The following is a 19,475-nucleotide window of genomic DNA, read 5'->3' on the forward strand; positions in this document are numbered from 1 at the left end:
ATCCTGTAATGTTGAACATTTTTTCACCATCGCTTCATTGCTATGCTACACTTTATTTGTAATAAAACTGCTCCCCCCCTTGGAGAAGTGCAACACTTCTTTTGGAGAAAAGAATACCAAGCCAGAGGAGCACCACATACCCACATGCTTTTATGGATTAAAGATGCTCCTAAATTTGGTCAAGACAGTGACTTCACTGTTTTACAGTTTATTGAAAAATGTGTCACTTGTAAAATTCCATCAGAAGCAACAAATTTCAAAGACACAAATGTGGCAAATATTGTCATCGCAAATACAAAAACAAAGGGAAATACTACACCAAATGCCGCTTTGGTTTCCCCAGACCGGTTACAAAAACAGGTCACGTGAACAGCTTCATGTCTTCAGTTAGACATAGAGTTAAAGCAAATCACCTAAAAATACATATTACATAAAAAGAACAGAAGAAGAAAAATATATCAATGATTACAATGCAATCATTGCCCACTTATGGAATGCAAACATAGATGTGCAGTACATTGCAGCTAATTCCACTGCAGTTGCACGATATGTTACAGCATACTTTAGCAAAGCAGAAAAAACAGAACTACAAGACCTCTGGAATGACCTGTCATCAGACAAAACACTGTCTCAAAAATGATACAGCTTGGGCATAAAAATGATCTCCCATAGAGAATGTGGCTGCTATGAAGCAGCAGATCGTTTAAATGGTACTGCTTTGTATGGAAAATCTAAAAATATAGTATGGCTAAGTCTTGGTCCTGCTAAATCTAGAAAAAGATTTCTAAAATCATACGAAGATATAGAAACAATAACCAAACATGATCCCAACAGCCAAGACATTTTAAAAAACAATTTGCTGGACACATACTACCCAAACAGAAGTACCACTTTAGAAACCATGTGTCTATACCACATAGCCCAAAACTTCACATACAAAAATAATATAAAACCCGATGAAAAAAAAGGTAGATACAGAGTGACAAATTGTGAAGGCAGCTTAGTAAAACTCACCAAACCAAATTTAATTAATCATATCAAATTGTCATTAAAGACTCCTCAACATAAAGAACTATAGTACATGTCCCTGCTACAACTCTTTAAACCATGGAGAAAAGAAGAAGAAATACTAGATAAGTATGACTCCTATGAAGACGCTTTCAAAGCAAATGAAAGCACTATAACTGATGTAAACTTTACACAGTACAAAACAATGCTGCACAATGAACAGCAACACGAAGAAGAACTGCAGGCCCAACTAGATAAGGACACCCCTGACAGTAGTCAACCTTCTGTAACAGGAAGCCAAGAACCACTGGGAGAGCCACTAATAACAAATGAGGCAGGATTAGCTATGACAGAAGTAGAAAACACCATGGGCCTGATTCATGGATTATTTGTGCCAAAAAAAACAGGATTTGTATGCCATTCTGCCCGCAAATCCCCATTCGTTAAACAGGGATTTGCGGGCAGAATGGCGCACACATCCCGTTTTATTGGGCGCAAATAATCCATGAATCATGGGCCATGTGTCAGTATGAAGATAAAGAAGACTTAACTATACTACAATCAAAACTAAACAATGAACAACGTAGCATTTTTGAAGAAGTAACAAAAGAAACTGCACATGGTGTACAACATGAAAACAAAGAATGCACCTGCCAAAATTACAAACCTATACTACTGTACGTCAGTGGTGAAGCTGGTTCTGGCAAAACATTCTTAATCAAAATCATCAGTAAATTCCTTCAACAATTGACAAACAACAAACTGTCAGATGTTGTCACTGCCCCCACAGGTTTAACTGCCTACAACATAGGCGGTGTCACTTTACACTGATTACTACTCCTGCCAGTAGAACACCAAAACAAATTAAACTATTACAAACTTTCTACAGAAGCTGCAATGGAACTACGCAGAGTATTAAACAAATGAAAATGCTACTAATAGATGAAGTGAGCATGGTCTCCAACCTAATGTTGGCCTTGATTCACCTCAGATTACAATAAGTACTCAAAACAAACTACGAAGAGCTCTTTGGAGGAAAACACATTATTGTTTTCGGAGATCTTCTTCAATTGACACCAGTGAAAGGTGAGCCTATTTTTAAAACCTTAGGACACAAACCCCGCCGTAAAACTGTTGGCAGCATTGGAAATGTCAACCTTTGGCAACATTTCCAATACAGAGAATTAACAGAAAATATGCGGCAATCTGCAGATCTCACTTATACCAACATCTTAAAAAGTATTAGAGTTGGTATATTATCTCAAGAAGCACAAACAATATTGAAAACCCGGCACATTCATGCACTTTATGGCCATAATGCATGTGCTACGGATGTTATGGAACAATTAGCCCACAAAAATGTAAATTGTGTGGCCTTAATGCCAACTCTTGCAAGCTGTTTCAAATTCAATGAAACAATGTTAAAAAAAGAAATACAACCAATAATTGAAATTAGCGCCACAGACAAACTAGACATACATGGTATGACACTACCCGTGTGTGAACAAGCCACAACGAGACTAAATAGTTTAGAAAATTCAATCTCCAACACAGCCGGATTGGAAAAAATATTAAAATTATCCTTAAATTGCAGAGTAATGCTTAAATGTATCCTTGACGTAGATCAAGGACTAGTTAATGGAGCACTGGTTACAGTTGTTGGCTTTCAAACATACCCACGTGACAACAACATTCAGTTTTTCAATATTCTCTTTGACAAACTTTCAGAAGTGAAAAGGATAGGAAGCTCAACAGCTCGATTCCTTCTCTTCAAAGACATGTATGTACGAAGAGAACAATTTTCTCTAACTCTTGCATACGCAGTCACCATTCATTAATCACAAGATCTTACCCTAGACAAAGCATTGATAGACATTGGTAACACAGTCTTTAAAGAAGGCATGAGCTACGTAGCACTATCACGCTTACGTAACCTTGACGGTCTATTTCTAATCAACTTTGATGCAAGTAAAGTAAACGCTGATATTCCTTGCATTTCAGAATACAGTAGACTTCGTTCACTATACACCCCCCATCTAAAAACATATCCTATTCCACAAAAAGTAAAATGTTCTAAAAGAAAACTAAATCAAACACAAATGCAACAGGATGTCACTGCAAATCCTCCAAAGAGATTAAAAGAAATTAATACTTCATCAAGTACCACAATCAAAAAGAACCTATTAGGGAAAGTAAACCAGGTACTTCTTCAAAGAAGGAAGACAAACTCCAAAAAAAGCACTCAGATACAGAACTACCTGGTCCATTTAAACTTTCAAATGTAAATGGTGTAAGGTGCTACGCAAATGTACCAATGAATATTCTATTTCAATTAACACCAATAGTTGACAACATTTACTTACACAGTACAGACCAATTGTGTTTGCAAATGTTAGTACTTTATAGAAACGCAACAAATAATCCTGACAACACGTATAGTGTTTATGGAATAAGGCAACAATTGGACTACTGTGCTGGAATGGTGAAATTCACTATAAACTCACAGGAAGATCCACAAGAATGTCTAATATACTTACTACAAGTACTGGAAACCAAAAACATACCTATAAATGAAATCTTCCAGATTTCATACATGTGGAAACATACATGCACTCTGTGCAACAATGTGACACAAGAACAAATCCCCAATTAGCGCTTTGTGTATGTATCAATACCTAATTGTGAATCTGTTCTATTTCAGCAACTTGTAAAAAATGTAAACCATGGTAGATTATGATTCAGATAATCGCTCCACCTTACTAATACAAACACATAGTAAATACGTTACACTGCAGATGGTACCAAAAACAACTGCAAGCTGACTGGATTCACACATGGTCAAGTATCACTTGGTAAAAAAAACCTTCACAACAATAGGTATAACCTACCACACAATAGCCACAACCAATGCAGGTCACTATACTGCATATATAAAAAAGAATTGTGGATGCTTCGAATGTAATGATAGTACCATTACTCTAAAGCAGAGATTACTTGCAAATCTTGCAAACGCTTATTTAATCTTCTTAAAACCAAAATTTATTAACTAAACTGTTCTTAAACATTAACTAAACTTTTATTAGAAAATTATAAATTGTTACAATATGCCAACAGCTATATAACTGCCCCAAGATTCTACAACAACTAAACAGATAAATGAATACCACTAAATTATATAAAAAAATAAACAGTTAGAATACGCCAACTGGTACCTAACTACCCCAGGATTTCCAATAACTAAACAGATAAATCAATACCACTACATTATAACAAAAAATAGACAGTTAGAATACGCCAAATGGTATCTAACTAACCCAAAATTTTACAATATCCAAATAGATAAATCAATACCACTTCATTATAACAAAAAATAGACTGTTAGAATATGTCAACAGGTATCTAACTGCTCCAAAAATCTGCAACAAGCCAATATATAGAGCATTAGACAGAAACAACAAGTGAACACTGAAAACAAACAAATAGACTGTAACATAACAAAAAAAGGTTTTTTTTTAATCCAACATGGATTTTTTTTCTCCCACAGACCCAATGATTTTAGCAACAAACACAGAAACTGAGCAAATTGCACAGTACACTGGTCTCTAATCTACTAAATATGAGGGTAAAAAAAATGGATTATTCAATGTTATAAGAAGTTGTTACAAAATACTGATACTAACATGATATTTTCTTTTATCACAGAAATAAACAAGAAATACATGTACTCCAGTTACTAAACCAAACAGTAAGTATATTATATTAAGTACAACCATCACAGCAAATCACACCCATAGTGATTTATAACTTTGCTGCCTATAAATTTGATCTTGTCCATGCACCCAAGACTATAGACCCTGCCCACAACCATCACAGCATATCACACCCATAGTGGCTTATAACTTTGTTGCTTATAAATTTGTTCTTGGATCCAAAAGTTATAAGCCACTATGGGTGTGATATGCTGCGGTGGTTGTGGCCAGGGCATAGAGTCTTGGGTGCATGGCCATATGGCCATGCTCCCAAGACTCTATGTCCTAGCCACAACCATCGCAGCATATCACACCCATATAATCAAACATTTCGACTATGCCATATGGACACTTTTAATGTCCGCGGACATCATGAGTGTCCTTAGAACAGTTTCAACTTGCCTACGAACAGTACGCACAGACATAGCGTCCTCAGGACACCCTCATTTCGTTTATTTACGAACATCCCAGGACACATAACGTGTTCTAAGAACACTTTGAACATGCTTGCAAACATGTGTTTGGAGAACAATTTGAAATTGCTTGCAAACAGAAAATCTGACGCGCTTCACGCTCTTCACCGTCCAATCAATGAACATGTTGCATGTCCGTGGACATGATGCAAGCCGATTAGCCAATCAGGACACTGTCCGCGGAGCGTACAGGGAAGTGTGTCCGCGGACCGAACATAGATATCACTAATTTTTTTTAACCTATTTTTTGCTCATTTTATAAAAAACTACTGGACGGATTTTCATCAAATTTGCAAAAGCACACTTTCGGGACCAAGCCGCTGCTCCTGGTCCAAATTTGGTGAAAATCCATCCAGCGGTTTGGGCTGTAGACGTGAGCAAAGTTTTTTCCCCATTCAGTCTATGAGAAAACAAGAAGTTTTGGGACCCGCCTTATAACTTTGACCCCCCCCGAACCAAACCTCACCAAACTTTGCAAATTCAGAGTGACCTATGTACTTTTTTTGCAAAGTTTGGTGAGGATTCGTCGAGGGAGAGCAAAGTTATAAACCACCCAAAAAGGGCTCTTCCTATGGAAACAGCAACTTAACCATAACTAAACAGCCACTACCGTGGCTGTGTAATATATATATGTATATATATATATATATATATATATGTATGCAGTCAATTGTGAAAAGGTCAATTGTGACCCTTTAAAATCGGTCAATTGTTCATTTGAACAATTGTAAACAAACAATTTGGGTAATACCATACTGCACTATGGGCACCATACAACAGCATGGCCTTGTTGCCAGCATTTCTACAGCATGTTGGTGGTGGTGGTGGCTTCTGTATGGCCATGTAACTATTTGGTCAGGCAAGCAGGGATTCACTGATGCATCATACTGGTATATATTCCTATTATTGCTAGATGACGTTTTAACAGGGATAAACTGAATCCCATTGGAGGATGCTCTGGAGATTCACATGTTTCATCGTGATCCTAGCTTCTTGTAGGTGAATGACTAAGCATAGGGCCAGATGATAAAGAGCAGGTGGGAGGACTGTGCTCAGAGTAAGAAGAATGGTACAAGAATATTGTGGAAATGGGGCTCCAACTGAGCCATGGGTTAATGATGTAAATAGGTTGCAGTCGCCTCTTACAAGCCAGTTGTGTGTAAAAACATGCAATGAAGCACCCATTTGTGTAATTTAACATGTGCAATTGCTTGTGTTATATAAATGCAATACATAGGTTCATAGTAGTATTTTTAAACATTTCTTATGTATGCATTCTTCTTGACAACAAATGTAAAATTCAAAAGAAGTTCTTTATTTCCAGAGACACAGGCAGTGCATGGTATTTGGAATGCATTTTGGTCTTCAGGGACTCAATTCTAAAAAAGTAAATGAGATAATCTCTGTAAATAAATACCTTGTCTGTGTTTCTATGTATAATTGACAGTAAATAAAGATTTTGAAGGGAAAAGATTATTTTAATTGTTTACCTGACTGCTGGGTCATGTTTAAAATAAAATGTCATCTTGGACTTCAGGTAAGCACACAGCTTACTTGGTGAGGATATGGAATGTGATCCTAGAAAAATAATAAATGTGCTTCTCTAAATCATCATAGCTGTTATATGTCCATTTTGAGTTACCTCTTTCTTTCTTGTACCTATTGTGGTAACACAGACACAAGGTGTTCAGACCCAGGCAGTACAGACTCAGAGTCAACCGCTAATGAACAGAACAGAAGCAACAGGTACTAGCAGAGAACATGCAAACACAGAGAAGACAATAACCACTGCATCACTGTTTTTTAGGTAGAGGAGGAAGAGGAACAGGTCCAGGAGAGGACACAGAAAGAAACCAGACTCGACCAATAACACAACAATATCCCCCAAAAAAAATACTGACACTGAACTCACTCTATTACAAAAAAAGGTCTCACCTTTGCACCTACAAATAGCCTAATTCTGTTTGATAGTAAGGTAGACTTATTTAAATTAAGAAACTGACATTAAAAGTTTTCTTTGCCCAACAAAATATCGATGATACTGATGAGCCTACAGAAGAAATACAGTACACAGAATTTAGACATTGGGCCTCATTCCAAGTAGGGTGGTAAGGGATACTGGGGACCGTTAAGGAGACCGGTGCCGGGAATCCCTTACCGCACTACTACGAGGTCCCTTAGCGGATCCCGCAATGGGCGCCTGGTTCTACCAGGCGCCCTTAGCGGGAGCCGCAAACCAACCAGGGAGCAAATAACGGTACCGCAAATTGTGGTACCGTTACTTGCTCCCTCCCTATTCCCATTAAGCCCTATGAGTCGGTAATGCCCCCACCGCTCGGGGCATATTGCTTTATTAACATGACATAAAATCATACACATGTAGCTTTCACTCATGCGCGTTCTTACACAGAGACACCATTGCACGACCAGATGAGCCACTCCTTCCTCAGATGACCCTCTGAAAAAACGAGTGGGTAGATTATTTTCTTCAGTGTAGTTTGTGCTTTGTACAAAGAGGACAAAGTTGTCACACATTTGTTGACGACTTTCACATAGTGCTGCATTGTGTGATTCTGTATCTGACCTGCAAGCCAGTCTGGTGGGGGGGTTATTTTCTGTAAAATCCCTTTACACCGTTCACCACTGAGGAGCGTGTTGATTTTGACCAAAAAACAGTGTACTATTGGCCCATCCACTCATTTTTCTGGATCTATTGCAGACGATAGTGGTTGGAAATCCAAAATCTTGGCCAGTGGCCAACAGTATCAAGTAACCTACCCTGGTACCTTATTTAGTTCTTGTCTGTACTCTGGCAGAAACATACTACAGTGTGGCTTAATCGTAGGTGTACTATTACATGTTTTGGGTCTAGGATGTTCTGATCTCATCCTACCCTTTCTAATACAATCTATTTTTGAGGATATTCCGGTTTGAATGCTATAAGCCGTGGTTGGTAAGGGGGAGCACCTCTTTTGGAGAAGAATGCAGTAAAGACATAGGTTCAAACATGTTTGCTCCAGTGTGCTCTTGGAGGGCCAGGAGGATAACTCAGGGTCAAAGTGCTTGCCTTGGAAGCAAGCCGACTCAGAGCAACACAGGTTCAATCCTTGGGCAGCGCCTAGAAATCTCTGGGTTTTAAGCCAATATAAATAACCAATAGCAATTACCAATGGTGGCCAGTCATAATTCGAGAAAAAAAATGTCGACAGACAAAAATGTCGGAAAAAAAAATGTCGACTTTCGTTTTTTTTTATTATATATTTATTTTAGGGGTTCGGGAGTTAAAAAAAAGGGAACAATTTAAAAAAAAAATTAAAAAAGGGGGGTTGGGGGGAACCCCCCTATTTAAAAAAAAAAATGCATTGAAAAAAAAAGTCGACATTTTTTTTCGACATTTTTTTTTTTGAAATTTTGACTTTCGACATTTTTGTTGTCGAAATTATCACTATAAACCATTACCAATTACACCACTAGAATCGTGAGATCAGGATCAGACAAAGACTAACCATTATGCAATATGACTAGGAGGAGTAACAATAGATAGATGCAGTCCCACGATCATTAGGGTTTTGCAGAGGTGTCAATAGAGCTGAATTATAATTATCCATGCTCTTTAGCCATCATTTCTAATCTCTCGTATCCAGGGGACCTTTAAGAAACAATACCACTGTTTGATGACCAAATATATTCCTTTTCCTGGAGTGTGAGGACTGCACGCATCCCTAGTGCTCTCATGGTATTTCCTTATTTCTTTTGTTCATGCTGGGTCTTGTAAAAGAGCACCCCTCATTGACATGGGAATCCCCTGGGCACTTAAATGAAAGAATTAATGACAGCTATTGGAGGGCACGAGGCTTGTGACACTGTAGTAGAAATAAAATTCTCAATCTCTGAAGAAAATTCCTTCAAAGACGTTGTCATTGATTTTTTGATGGAATTTAGGGATAGGGTTTCAATAAAGGAGGCGCGGTCCACAGTCTCAATTGTTGCTGAATCTCACTCCTGCATGGAAATCCAATCTCAGTAACATGTATGAAATATACTGTCAAAATGGTGCTGCTATGTGTTTAAAAAATGCCAATCCTTACATATTGCTCATTACTGGGGGTTTAGCACAACCTTGTCTTTGTGCTAGGCTTATTTAAGATAAATGGTTCATGGTGCACTGCTTATTCAATGTCCCCCCACTCTGAAAGTAATATTCAAATGACCAGGCCAATATCCTGCATTCGGGTGTCTGTCATGTTCCTACGACTCTAGGTAAGCACAGATCCTGTTTCAGAAAGTAAGTGAAGTGTAAGATTGTAAACACTGGATGAGCTAAACTTAAGTGTTTTACCTGCATAGCATACAAAGAGCAGCCCACTCCCGCCCCACTGATGGTAAAATGTTTACACGCATAACCATACCAATAGTCTGCTCTAAAGTTTAAAATAATTGTCATTCATTTTAACTTAGCACTGCAGTAGCAAGAATAGAGGAAGAACTAAAGCAGGAGGATCATTTTATTGGAAAAAGGGGGAAGAATGGACCCATCCTCTCCATGGGTTAGCCTGCTGGGAATTGTAGTGCCAGATTAAAACTGAGATCAATAAATATCCGTTATTTAGGGGGTAATTCATATAATTCAGCGCACAAGTGGCGCACGCGGCTGGCGCACAGTGTGCGCGTGCAAATCCCTGCGCCAGCTGCGTGCGCAAGAATCCATTTCCGCGCACAGCGTATTCATGGATTCCAGCCACCAAAACCAGCCGTGGCGCACAGTGGCGCAGCGACCCTGCAGCAGCGCCAGTTACGCCCCCAAGAACGCCTCTCGCGCAGGGAAAAGCCATTAATATACCCAATCCAGCGCAAAGGGCTGCGCTAACCCTGTACCAGCACAGCAAGCGGGCTACGTGTATCACTGGGGTGCGCGGGAAGTACCTCACGCGATTGGCCCCCTGCGAGCAGGGTACGCGTATTACAGGGGTGCGCGGGAAGTTCCACACGCGATTTCATCAGGGTACGTGTATTTCAGGGGTGCGTGGGAATTTCCACACGCGATTGGGCCCGTGCGAGCAGGGTACGCGTATCTCAGGGGTGCGCGGGAAGTTCCACACGTGATTCCATCAGGGTACGTGTATTTCGGGGTGCGCGTGAAGTTCCACACGCGATTCCATCAGGGTACGTGTATTCCGGGGTGCGCGTGAAGTTCCACACGCGATATCAGCAGGGTACGTGTATTACAGGGTGCAGGGGAAGTTACACACGCGATTCCAGCAGGGTACGTGTATTTCAGGGGTGCGCGGGAAGTACCTCACGCGATTGGCCCCCTGCGAGCAGGGTACGCGTATTTCAGGGGTGCGCGGGAAGTACCACACGCGATTTCATCAGGGTACGTGTATTTCAGGGGTGCGCGGGAATTTCCACACGCGATTGGGCCCGTGCGAGCAGGGTACGCGTATCTCAGGGGTGCGCGGGAAGTTCCACACGCGATTCCATCAGGGTACGTGTATTTCGGGGTGCGTGTGAAGTTCCACACGCGATTCCATCAGGGTACGTGTATTCCGGGGTGCGCGTGAAGGTCCACACGCGATATCAGCAGGGTACGTGTATTACAGGGTGCAGGGGAAGTTACACACGCGATTCCAGCAGGGTACGTGTATTTCAGGGGTGCGCGGGAATTTCCACACGCGATTGGGCCCGTGCGAGCAGGGTACGCGTATCTCAGGGGTGCGCGGGAAGTTCCACACGCGATTCCATCAGGGTACGTGTATTTCGGGGTGCGTGTGAAGTTCCACACGCGATTCCATCAGGGTACGTGTATTCCGGGGGGGTGCGCGTGAAGTTCCACACGCGATATCAGCAGGGTACGTGTATTTTGGGGTGCGCGTGAAGTTCCACACGCGATTCCATCAGGGTACGTGTATTCCGGGGTGCGCGTGAAGTTCCACACGCGATATCAGCAGGGTACGTGTATTACAGGGTGCAGGGGAAGTTACACACGCGATTCCAGCAGGGTACGTGTATTTCAGGGGTGCGCGGGAATTTCCACACGCGGTTGGGCCTGTGCGAGCAGGGTACGTGTATCTCAGGGGTGCGCGGGAAGTTCCACACGCGATTCCATCAGGGTACGTGTATTTCGGGGTGCGCGTGAAGTTCCACATGCGATTTCAGCAGGGTACGTGTATTCGAGGGGTGCGCGGGAAGTTCCACACGCGATTCCATCAGGGTACGTGTATTTCGGGGTGCGGGGGAAGTACCACACGCGATTTCATCAGGGTACGTGTATTTCAAGGGTGCGCTGGAATTTCCACACGCGATTGGGCCCGTGCGAGCAGGGTACGCGTATCTCAGAGGTGCGCGGGAAGTTCCACACGCGATTCCATCAGGGTACGTGTATTTCGGGGTGCGCGTGAAGTTCCACACGCGATTCCATCAGGGTACGTGTATTCCGGGGTGCGCATGAAGTTCCACAGGCGATATCAGCAGGATACGTGTATTACAGGGTGCAGGGGAAGTTACACACGCGATTCCAGCAGGGTACGTGTATTTCAGGGGTGCGCGGGAAGTACCTCACGCGATTGGCCCCCTGCAAGCAGGGTACGCGTATTTCAGGGGTGCGCGGGAAGTACCACATGTGATTTCATCAGGGTACGTGTATTTCAGGAGTGCGCGGGAATTTCCACACGGGATTGGGCCCGTGCGAGCAGGGTACGCGTATCTCAGGGGTGCGCGGGAAGTTCCACATGCGATTCCATCAGGGTACGTGTATTTCGGGGTGCGCGTGAAGTTCCACACGCGATATCAGCAGGGTACGTGTATTACAGGGTGCAGGGGAAGTTACACACGCGATTCCAGCAGGGTACGTGTATTTCAGGGGTGCGCGGGAATTTCCACACGCGATTGGGCCCGTGCGAGCAGGGTACGTGTATCTCAGGGGTGCGCGGGAAGTTCCACACGCGATTCCATCAGGGTACGTGTATTTCGGGGTGCGCGTGAAGTTCCACACGCGATTTCAGCAGGGTACGTGTATTCGAGGGGTGCGCGGGAAGTTCCACACGCGATTCCATCAGGGTACGTGTATCTCAGGGGTGCGCAGGAAGTTCCACACGCGATTCCATCAGGGTACGTGTATTTCGGGGTGCGCGTGAAGTTCCACACGCGATTTCAGCAGGGTACGTGTATTCGAGGGGTGCGCGGGAAGTTCCACACGCGATTCCATCAGGGTACGTGTATTCCGGGGTGCGCGTGAAGTTCCACACGCGATATCAGCAGGGTACGTGTATTACAGGGTGCAGGGGAAGTTACACACGCGATTCCAGCAGGGTACGTGTATTTCAGGGGTGCGCGGGAAGTACCTCACGCGATTGGCCCCCTGCAAGCAGGGTACGCGTATTTCAGGGGTGCGCGGGAAGTACCACATGTGATTTCATCAGGGTACGTGTATTTCAGGAGTGCGCGGGAATTTCCACACGCGATTGGGCCCGTGCGAGCAGGGTACGCGTATCTCAGGGGTGCGCGGGAAGTTCCACATGCGATTCCATCAGGGTACGTGTATTTCGGGGTGCGCGTGAAGTTCCACACGCGATATCAGCAGGGTACGTGTATTACAGGGTGCAGGGGAAGTTACACACGCGATTCCAGCAGGGTACGTGTATTTCAGGGGTGCGTGGGAATTTCCACACGCGATTGGGCCCGTGCGAGCAGTGTACGCGTATCTCAGGGGTGCGCGGGAAGTTCCACACGCGATTCCATCAGGGTACGTGTATTTCGGGGTGCGCGTGAAGTTCCACACGCGATATCAGCAGGGTATGTGTATTTTGGGGTGCGCGTGAAGTTCCACACGCGATTCCATCAGGGTACGTGTATTCCGGGGTGCGCGTGAAGTTCCACACGCGATATCAGCAGGGTACGTGTATAACAGGGTGCAGGGGAAGTTACACACGCGATTCCAGCAGGGTACGTGTATTTCAGGGGTGCGCGGGAATTTCCACACGCGATTGGGCCCATGCGAGCAGGGTACGCGTATCTCAGGGGTGCGCGGGAAGTTCCACACGCGATTCCATCAGGGTACGTGTATTTCAGGGTGCGCGTGAAGTTCCACACGTGATTTCAGCAGGGTACGTGTATTCGAGGGGTGCGCGGGAAGTTCCACACGCGATTCCATCAGGGTACGTGTATTTCAGGGTGCGGGGGAAGTTCCACACGTGATTCCATCAGGGTACGTGTATTACAGGGGTGCGCGGGGAGCACCACACGTGAATTGCACGTGTGGGCCCACCCAGGTGTTCCCTCTACACCCTCCACGGCACCTGCAGGTGGCTCACACCACAGGGGCCTACCCTGCACTTGTCATGCAGGCACCCCACCCACCATGCCCATGCCCACCAGCCAACCCACATGTCAACTTGCACTACTCCCCCTCAACGCATGTCCCCCTGCACCCCCAGCCACCAGGGGCACCAACCACCAGGCCCCCACCCATGTCTCCCACCACCCCTACCCCCCCAGTCACCAGGGGCAGCCTCCACCAGGCCCCCACCCATGTCTCCCACCACCCCCACCCCCCAGCCACCAGGGGCAGCCTCCACCAGGCCCCCACCCATGTCTCCCACCACCCCCACCCCCCAGCCACCAGGGGCACCAACCACCAGGCCCCCACCCATGTCTCCCAGCATCCCCACCCCCCAGCACTGTGGGGCACCTGCCAGCAGGCCCCCACCCATGTGCAACTCATGTTCCTCACCACCCCCACCCCCCAGCACTGTGGGGCACCTGCCAGCAGGCCCCCACCCATGTCCAATTCATGTTCCCCACCACCCCCACCCACCAGCAGTGCAGGGGCAGCCTCCACCATGCCCCCCCCCCATGTCTCCCACCACCCCCACCCCCCAGCAGTGCAGGGGCACCCACCACAAAGCCCCCACCCATGTCTCACACCACCCCCACCCCCCAGCCACCAGGGGCAGCATCCACCAGGCCCCCACCCATGTCTCTCACCACCCCCACCCCCCAGCAGTGCAGGGGCAGCCTCCACCAGGCCCCCACCCATGTCTCACACCACCCCCACCCCCCAGCACTTTGGGGCACCTGCCACCAGGCCCCCACCCATGTCCAACTCATGTCCCCCACCACCCCCACCCCCCTGAACTGTGGGGCACCTGCCAGCAGGCCCCACCCATGTCTCACACCACCCCCACCCCCCAGCACTGTGGGGCACCTGCCAGCAGGCCCCCACCCATGTCCAACTCATGTTCCCCACCCCCCCACCCCCCAGCACTGTGGGGCACCTGCCACCAGGCCCCCACCCATGTCCAACTCATGTACCCCACCACCCCCACCCCCCAGCACTGTGGGGCACCTGCCAGCAGGCCCCCACCCATGTCCAACTCATGTTCCCCACCACCCCCACCCCCCAGCACTGTGGGTCACCTGCCAGCAGGCCCCCACCCATGTCCAACTCATGTTCCCCACCCCCCCACCCCCCAGCACTGTGGGGCACCTGCCACCAGGCCCCCACCCATGTCCAACTCATGTGCCCCACCACCCCCACCCCCCAGCACTGTGGGGCACCTGCCACCAGGCCCCCACCCATGTCCAACTCATGTTCCCCACCACCCCCACCCCCCAGCACTGTGGGGCACCTGCCAGCAGGCCCCCACCCATGTCCAACTCATGTTCCCCACCCCCCCCACCCCCCAGCACTGTGGGGCACCTGCCACCAGGCCCCCACCCATGTCCAACTCATGTTCCCCACCACCCCCACCCCCCAGCACTGTGGGGCACCTGCCAGCAGGCCCCCACCCATGTCCAACTCATGTTCCCCACCACCCCCACCCCCCAGCACTGTGGGGCACCTGCCAGCAGGCCCCCACCCATGTCCAACTCATGTTCCCCACCACCCCCACCCCCCAGCACTGTGGGGCACCTGCCAGAGGCCCCCACCCATGTCCAACTCATGTTCCCCACCACCCCCACCCCCCAGCAGTGCAGGGGCACCCTCCACCAGGCCCCCACTCATGTCTCCCACCACCCCCACCCCCCAGCCACCATGGGCAGCCTCCACCAGGTCCTCACAATCCCCAATCATGTGCGTAATGGTCAGCCTCCACAGCCAAAATCCCTACCAAGTAACCCATTCACCCACATGGAAATAGAAATTGCATGTTACACCCCCAATGTTCATAAAGCAAATGAACCCATGTCCGTCACACACAATGGTTGCAATTGAATGGGAAAACACCCAACATGAAATGCATGAAACCAATGAGATGATACCACACAGTGAAGTATGAAAACAAAATTGTATTAAAAAAAAGAATGGAAATGAAATGAAACAAACTACAATGGCAAAGAAAAAAAGAGAAGCTGCATGGTTATACGTCTCTCATCCATCAATGGAACATAAGAAATTGGCGGTGATAAGTACTTATTTGAGGAGAATTCTGAAAGGTTTTGCACTTAATGCGCTACTTAGATTTCACACCAGTCTCCTGCCCACAAGAGAAATCTTAGTAAGGAGAGGTTTGATACCCAGTGATAAAAAATGTTGTCGACATTACAGAAGAAACGTGCAAACATTTATTCCTATCCTGTCCGTTATTTGTATTTGCCCGTGCTCTTTATTTAAAAAGAATTAGCTACGTGAATGTTTATGACATAGATTAATTGGTCTTTCCTCGATTTCCGATGGTTTAGAAGTTTGGGGTTTTATTAATAATCTGCAAGTCCACGTTTTTAAGTAAAAGAAGTATTAAAACAGATAGAGATAGGAATAAAACCTTTTTTATTGTTTGGCATCGTTTTTTATTGAAATGGTATGCATAATTGTGATATGTTTGATATGTTTATTATGAAGGAAATTGATTTTATCTGTATTTTATTGTGTTGTATATTTAGGTTTTCTTTTTGTATGTGATTGAATTATAATTCATATATTATGAGCTGTACATTTTATATATGTTCATACATCACATTTTATATATTTGTAAAGTTGAAGTAATTCAGCCAAATACAATAAAACAATACATTTAATGAAAATAAGTTGCTTTCGCACACTAGTTTGCCTAAAGAAAGAAGTCAAATTAAAAGCAGCTACACAGGGTAGAGATGTGGTGATTCACAATATAAGAAAGCTCCCCTTCTTGGCATTATATGGAGCTTGCTGGGTACATCAACCAGGGGATATCATTAGGATTAGATCACCAGACTGCAGAAGGTGGCTACTCTTTACAAATGTATTACCCCTGATTAGTACCCGGCGAGGGGGGTGTGGTGGCCTCCCAGCGAATGGGGAGGCTCAGAATGTGGGCATTACCACTATCACTATGCCCTGAGCCTCCTCATTTCCGGCGGCCGCCATCTCCCCTTGCCGGGGAATCAGGTAAGTCTTCTCCCCCGCAGCCCCTCTCCCGAATTTCCTTACCGCCCTCCCACCCCCACTTACCTTCTTTTTTTTCTCCATTTCGAGAGCGGATGCGCTGGGAACACTTCAGTCCCCAGTGTGTTGACTCCCCATCTGTGAAAGGCCATCATGGAAATGAAGAAGGGACTACGTGTAGTCCCTTCTCCCTTCCTATGGCGGGCATTATATTTGTTCACTTTTTTCCTATCTTTTTAATGGCTGCCATGGAAAGGGAGAAGGGACTACACATAGTCCAGTCTCTCTTCCCATGGTGACCAGTTTATTTGTTTACTTTTTTCCTATCTTTTTAATTGCCACCATGGAAAGTGAAAACAGAATCTGTTTTCCCTTCCCCGGCAGCCATTTTCTTACAATTCTTTTTTTCTGTTCTGAACGCTGGAGCGTTTTGGAACAGAAAAAAATATTTTTAGTACCCCGTTGTAACGGGCCGGGGTACTAATGGCAATAAGCCCCTCAAATGTGGGGCATTACCACGAAGGCCCACTCTATGCTTGGGCCTGTAACTATGGGCCCCGGGGGCATTACCTTAGGCGGTAATGGCCCGCAGTCTCTGGGCTTATTGCCACAATAAACGAGAAAGATAGTGAGAAGGAGAAAGAACTGTCATGTGCAATGATGGAGAAGTGGATCTCGTTTATTTCCGATTAGTGTGTCCCCGATGTATAGCTCTCCACAGGTACTGGTTTAGACTTTTTTTTAGAGTAAATGATATTAGTACTTGCTCGCTAGCTATGTGCTTCATAATGAATTGTTGCTATTCGTACTCTTGTTCAGAGGAGAATTGCTTAGCATTCCAGTGCTGGACTGCCCTAGGCGAGGACAAAGACTGATATGTTTTAGATGTGTCTTCACTGTGAAAGATAGTGAGCTCAAGACTCTTGGTAAGTCTCTTGTAACCGGGACTAATGTCTGCCAGAGGGACTCCCAAGATCACCTTTGTTTTTTGCATATTTAAGTAACTTTGGGTCTCACCCTAAGTTACCAGGGGAATCCAGACGTGGACCCCTTTCTCACTATTCTTAGAGCGGCACAGCTCCACCCTACTGATGAGGTCCAACCAGACCAAAACACGTGCCTGTAGTTGCTTTTGGTACTCTTGTTCAGAGGAGAATTGCTTAGTATTTCTGTGCTGGACTGCCCTAGGGCAGGACAATGACTGATATGTTTTAGATATTTCTCCTCTGTGAAAGATAGTGAGCTAAAGACTGTGGGTAAATCTCTCGTAACTGGAACTAATGTCCCGCAGAGGTACTCCCAGGACCCCCCTTGTGTTTTTGCATATTTAAGTAACATTGGTTCTCACCCTCAGTTACTAGGGGAATCCAGACGTGGACCCCTTGCTCACTATTCTTAAAGACGCACAGCTCCACCCTACTGATGAGGTCCAACCAGACCGAAACACGTGCCTGGGGTTGCTGTCTTGTTCAGAGGAGAATTTCTTAGCATTTTGGTACTGGACTGCCCTAGGGCAGGACAAAGACTGATATGTTTTAGATATTTCTCCTCTGTAATAGATAGTGTGCTAGGGATTCTGGGTAAGTCTCTCGTAACCGGGACTAATGACCGGCAGAGGGACGCCCAGGACCCCCCCTTGTTTTTTGCAAATTAAATAACCAAATAATACCCCAATGCAGAGTTTCCCCATTTCAGACAAACACATAGAACTCATAAATGAAATAACTGAGTGCATTTTACAACTCTGTCCAATAAGGAACATTAACACAAATCCACACGAATGAGTAGGCAGACAGAATTTTGGTTGTTTAAATGAAGAGGGCCTGATTAAGTTTCCCTACCTACACCCCTCTTCCCCTGACACTGAGGATGGGAGGGTAAAAACTGTAATAGAAACATGGACTCATACACATGGCTACTTCCCATGGTGAGCAGTTGCAGACAGAAAAGGGAAGAAGTCCATGTGACACATGAGATATATGATACCCTCCCTAACCTCCATTCCCTCTTCTCATTACCACCAGACCTCATTCCTACCGCCCACATTATCTCTAATATTTCCTACACCCATATCGTCACTGATCCTCTGGTGTGTCCACCGCATCTACACGTCTGCTGTCATATTTTCAAACTAATCTTTTATAGAACTTACACCCCTTATCCTCACCTACATCTTCTCTCTCTCTGCAACCACTTTCGTTACTCTATAATACTCCCAAACCACTCCAAGGTGGATACCATCTTGCCACAAAAACATCAAAAATAAAGTGCTGCAGACAGCAACAAACCTGCTAACTATTGACTGGTCATCCTTTGGTCTAAGTATAATTAAATCTTGGAGCACATGGTGATCAACATGTTGCTACTTATTTGGAAATGCTTGAAGAGATGGACACACTTTCAGTTGGGGTTATTCTGTTGTCACTTCACAGATCACCCATATCTACAGCTTCCTCAAAATGTCCTTCCAGTTGCACGTCTTCTCCAGGCACCACTATGTCGGTAATGAGAGAGCAATTTCTAGATCTTTCGGGAAAAGTCAAAGAACTAATGACTCAATGTTTGTTGTTTCTTCAAATTTTGGATTTCCAGTGAGAAATTATCTTTGCTTTTGAATGCTCCATAACTGCCTGTAATAACAGCTGGATGAGCCAGGTACGGGTAGTTGCTGGATGTCATTCATGCTGCTGCATACTGCTCCGCTTTCACTTGATCCAAATGTTTTCTTGGAGATGAAAGAGGAGGTCATTCCCATAGTCTACTTTGGAAAGGACTGAAGCTTGAACTAATGAGCACAGGTCTGACTTTGGAAAAAGAGTTTTTTGTATTTCTGACCAGCCTATGCAAAACTAAATCCAATTCACTAAGTTCTTGATGTGAAGG

The sequence above is a fragment of the Ambystoma mexicanum genome, chromosome 1q (genome assembly GCF_040938575.1).
Source record: "Ambystoma mexicanum isolate Mex_15411 chromosome 1q, UKY_AmexF1_1, whole genome shotgun sequence".
Classification (NCBI taxonomy): Eukaryota; Metazoa; Chordata; class Amphibia; order Caudata; family Ambystomatidae; genus Ambystoma; species Ambystoma mexicanum.